Source organism: Zingiber officinale, chromosome 11B (assembly GCF_018446385.1).
Source record: "Zingiber officinale cultivar Zhangliang chromosome 11B, Zo_v1.1, whole genome shotgun sequence".
Lineage (NCBI taxonomy): Eukaryota > Viridiplantae > Streptophyta > Magnoliopsida > Zingiberales > Zingiberaceae > Zingiber > Zingiber officinale.
Window position 1 is genome coordinate 40,167,122 of NC_056007.1, and position 5,465 is coordinate 40,172,586.

Below are 5,465 nucleotides of genomic sequence, written 5' to 3' on the forward strand. Positions count from 1 at the left end.
ATTGATCATATTTAGATACATTTCTCAGTCCTTAGCCGGTTATCTATTGCAAGAGAGAACCGGCAACTTTCTACAAGTGTTTGGCAATTGAGGGATAAGAATTGGTGAACCATTTACATTCAAGAAATCTTACAAAGAAACCGAAACTCCTAGAATCTCCCCTTATCATACCCCAAAACACTAAACTCTTGTTTGTTGATCTTTAATATTAGATTTGTTTACCTTCACTTTGCATTTGAAACAGTTGGATAGTTGTTTAGCTAATTCGCATTGAGGCATTTCTAGTGCTTATTCCAGTCCCTGTGGATACGATAATCTTTTATATTACTTGCGACATTTCCGTACACTTGCGGAGCGTAACAAGTTTTTGGCGCCGTTGCCGGGGACTGCGCTATAACATTAGGAATTATCAATTGAGTTAGACTAAACATAACATTTGTTTTCCTTTCATATTGCATAGTTGTAACTAATCATTAGATTTCTGTTTTTACTTTCTTGTATAACTTTTACTTCTTGTTAATTCTTTTTATACAAATTCAATTCTGCATTTTTTATTCTTTTATTTTTTTTTTTTCTGTTGAATTGTCATTTGCTATCTTGTTCTTGTGTATGCGAAGATCTAACTTTGCAGGGGAATTCTTTCCTTTTGACCCTGAGATTGACAGAACTTTCCATAAAAGAAGAATTCTGCAAAGGCAAATTGAAGAACAGGAACATTTGAACATGGCGAATAGACCACTCAAGGATTATGCAGCACCTTATGCAAGAGGTTTTCGATCTAGTATTTCAAGACCTTCAGTGGAAGCTAATAACTTTGAGATCAAACCCGCAATTATATCTATGGTGCAGCAGAACTAATTTGGTGGAGGACCTCATGAAGACCCCAATCAACACTTAGAGGTCTTTTATGAAATATGTGGTACCATGAAAATGAATGGAGTTCCTTCAAAAGCAGTTAGATTATTATTATTTGGGTTTTCTTTAAGAGATAGGGTAAAGCAATGGCTGAATTCTTTGGCCCCTAATAGCATCACCACTTGGGAGCAGTGTGAGCAACAGTTTCTTGATAAATTCTATCCACCAAGCAAAACAGCTCATATGAGGAATTTAATTGCAAGCTTCAAGCAAACTGACTCAGAATCTCTTTTTGAAGCATGGGATAGATATAATAGTATGCTCAAACAATGCCCACATCATGGGTTGGAAAGATGGTTAGTGTTGCACACTTTTTATAATGGTATCAACTATCATACCAAAGTGTCCCTTGATTCAGCTGTTGGAGGGGCACTTATGAATAAAAGTTTAGATGAAGCTGAAGAAATTATTGACAGTGTAGTACAAAATCATCATCAATGGGAAAATGAAAGAAGTGGTGGCTATTCTTCTGTAAACCCAACAATTAAAGCATCAAGGAAGTTTGATGTAGATGCAGTCACTCTTTTGTCTGCAAAATTGGACGCTCTTACAAAGAAATTTGAGAATATGGGGACTAGTGCTAATATGGTCAATGCTATTAGTACATCTTGTGAAGTATGTGGGAGTTTAGAGCACTCAAATGACTCATGTCCATTGGGAGCTATCACTGCACAAATTAACCAACTGGAATAATGTGATGCAATCATGAGTTACAATCAAAGGCAGAACAACCCATACTCAAATACTTATAACCCTGGATGGAAGAGCCATCCCAATTTTTCTTACAGAAATAATCAAGATCAAGGACCATCTATGGGGGCAAGACCAAATTTTCAAGCTGGGCAACAAATTTTTCAACATCTATCTTCTCAAGGCTTACCAAAGTCAAATATTGAAAAGATGCTTGAAGAAATTATCTCAAGTCAAAATGAAATGAAGCAAGATTTAGCAAAGCTCGTTCAGAGAATGGATAATTCTGAAAAGCATCAAAAGATCCAGGATCGTCAAATTGCCCAACTAGCTTCCTCATCATCCAGAGCACCAGGACAACTTCCAGGAAAACCTGATGTGAATCCTATGGAGCATTGCAATAGAATTGAGCTTAGGAGCGGACGGACCTTGGGAGACTCCCAAGTGACTGCTCCAAAAGGGATACAAAAAGAAGAAGAGCTCTCTCCTCTTATACCAAATCAGATTCAAGCTAATGAGGAGAGTACCATTGAGGTTGAAGAGACCACTGAACCATCAGAGCAAAGTTGTCCCTTTTCCTCAGAGACTTACAATGCTCAAGAAAGATGAAGAATTTGGCAAGTTTTTAGAAAAAGTTAAGGAAATTTGTGTAGAGGTACCTCTTATTGATGCTATTCTTCAAATGCCTAGATTTGCCAAATTCCTGAAGGATCTCATGTCAAACAAGAGAAGAAGAGGAGAGGTTGAGACAATTGCGCTTAGTGAGGAATGTAGTGCTATATTGGAGAAGAACACTTCCCCAAAACTAAAGGAACCAGGGAGCTTTTATATTCCTTGCAACATAGGAAAAGATTTTTTTGAAAAAGCTTTTTGTGATTTGGGGGCAAGTGTTAGCCTCATTCCCTATTCAATTTGTAATAAATTAGGTCTCAAAAACATTAAACTTACTACTATGGCACTTCAACTTGCCGATCATTCCTGCAGGTACCCTTTGGGTATTATAGAAGATGTGCCAGTAGAGGTGGATGGGAATGTTATTCCCGCAGATTTTGTTGTGTTGGACATGGAAGAGGACCCCAGGATTCCTATCATATTAGGAAGACCTTTCCTTGCTACAGCTGGAGCTATAATTGATGTCAAAAATCATAAGCTTTCTTTGGTAATTGGTAAGGAAAGGTTGGAATATGATTTATCTAATATCTCTAACCATGTCTCGTCTCTTTTAAATGCTTGTAGCAGGACAAGCATTTATAAACTTGAGGAATGGAATTTCCATTCTCATGGAAGGCCACCAAACGAAGGAGACAATGTGGTGGAAGATGTTGGGAGAAGATCTCCCAACAAAAACGAAAAGTATATCTGTCCTCCAAGGGCGAGGAAAAGAAGTGAATGATCAAGTTTGGTCGAGCTAAAGACCTTAAACAAGCGCTTCTTGGGAGGCAACCCAAGGGTTCTTTTAGTTAGTTTTGATTTGTATTTTAATTTCTTTTAGTTTGATGCATTCTTTTGATTTTGTTTTCAGGTTAGGTGCAAAACAGAGCCCGGCCGTGTGCTATACACGGCCAGGCAAAGGTTGCAGAGAAGGGAAGTGCTTGGTCCGTGTCATCCCGACACGGCCATGTAGGATCTCCCGAGGAGAAAAAGGACTAGGACGTGTCCCAAACACGGCCGTGCAAAGAATTCTGAGAAGAAAGATGGAGAGGCCGTGTCCCAGACACGGCCGTGCGAAGAATCCAGAGAAGGAAGAGGGGGAGGCCGTGTGGATCTGCACGGCCCGTGTAGGAGAGTTATTTAAGTCTTCTTTCTACCTTCCACGGCCATATCTTGGCCGTGTTCCGCACACACCCAACTCTCCAAAACATCTCTTTCTCTCCCAATCTCTTAAAAACTCCTCTCTAATCTCTCAAGATCTCTTAGATCCGGATTCTCCTCCTCTCTAAGACTTGGACTTTTTATTCTCCAAACCTAAGATCTTTGCTCTTTGAAGTTTTGTTCTTTGAGTTCCATTTTTCCAACCCTAGATAATTCTTCCCCTATCTAAACTCATCAAGATGTCCAACATTTTGAAGAAACTTCGCAAAGGAAGTGGTGGATCCAGTGGAGACAAAGAGAAGGAGCCATCAAGGGACAAAGGAAAACAACCAGTGAAGGGCAAAGGCAAAAGGACTTCACGCAATGAAGGTAATTACAATGAATTCAATATTGTGTTTAGAAATGATGATCAAGTAACTAGATTTGCAATTCTTGTCAATAGAAAGATAGTGTGTACTAGATATATGGACCCAACTGTTCTTGATATGCTTGGAATTAGGGAAGATGTAGATTTGATGATTGGGTTTTTGGATTGGAGTGATATTATGTACACACATTTGCCTACATATCCTCGTCTTGTTTTGGAATTTTTAAGTTCATTGGATGTCCATTTTACTAATGAAGATGATTATTTTGGAAAAATCTCATTTAGACTAATGAATCAAGAATTTCTATGGGCATTTAGTGACTTTAATTCTTGTTTTGGATTAACCACCGGTAGCCCTCGTAGGTTTGATCCAAGGTTTAATTAGAATCATTTTTGGAATGCAATAACTGGGTTAGATCAACCTTATGAGCCTTCAAGAGCTAAGGCCTCCCATATGCAAAACCCCATCTTTAGGTATCTACATAGAGTCATGGGTAAAACTATTTTTGGTAGGGGAGAGAGTGATGGGGTGGTTAAAAAGATAGAGCTTTATGCTTTATGGGCTATGCTTTATAAGGTTGAATTTGATTCTGGTTTTCATTTTGTTCAAACCTTATTAAGATCTGCTAGGGCATCATCGGGATCAATTATTTTTGGTGGTTTGATTACCCGAATAGCTTATAATTTAAATCTTGATGTTGATGGGTTGGAAATAATTCATGGTAATGACATGATTAACATTGATGCATGTCTTGCTATGAAAATGATCGTTCGGGATGAGAATGGTTTCGCGTTTCCTAGGAGGAGTGGTTCTCCTTTACCCCTTCCTTTTCCTGAACGAACTACTATTCGTAACCCGGCTAATTGGGTAATTTCTGAGTTAGATTTTGAGGATAACCCTTCTATACCTGGAGACACTGAGCCACATCATGAGCCCTCGTCATCTGGACACCCGCAGCCTTCTAGTTTTATGGAGCCTGCTAGGCATTCTTTTGCATATGGCACGGGATCTTCTAGGTTTGATTTTTCAGATTTTCGTACGTCTCTAGAATCACTTCATGAGAAGCAAGATGCCCAACGAAAAATGTTGGAGGGGCGCTTCTCTTTATCTGATGATCAGTTTAGGGAGGTACAAAATCATTTTCAGTTTACGAGGAATTTTCAAGGTCAAGTGGCTGAGTTTGTGCAGGATTATGATACTGATCAGGCTAGGATGAGAGATTTTATGCAGAGCATGATGCTTACTAGCCAACAAGTAGATGCTTTATATGAGTATCATAGACCCTTGGGTGAGATTCCAGGTTTTCCTAGTTTTCCTATTGGCCAACCACGTCGTAGACCTCCTTTCCCTCGTCCACCTCCTCCACCATATTGATTTCATCGGGACGATGAAAAGTTTAAGTCTGGGGGGGTGTCATGTACTGTTTAGTTTGGTTTTCAGTTTTTAGTTTTTGTTAGTTTTTCATGTTGGTTCATATTTTCATTGCTTGTTGCTTTATTTTGCTTGTTTTTGAAATAATCATGGCAAAAAAAAAAAAAAATTTGAGAACATCAAATATTCACTTATATGCTTTCTTTGATTCAAGTGAAATGTTAGCGCGATTATTGTCTTGATTCATGATGTTCGAATGATGCTAGTAGTAAACTTTGTGTAGTTCTTTTTTCTATCTTGGGAAGCATT

General features: G+C 38.6%; 1 non-coding gene across 1 annotated transcript; it reads right to left on the bottom strand.

The window, feature by feature from the left end:
- Nucleotides 1–1,096: 1,096 nt before the first annotated feature.
- On the bottom strand, nt 1,097–1,202 carry LOC122035559. The gene has a single exon (XR_006127102.1). It is a non-coding gene; the product is annotated as a small nucleolar RNA R71 (small nucleolar RNA).
- Nucleotides 1,203–5,465: the final 4,263 nt, after the last annotated feature.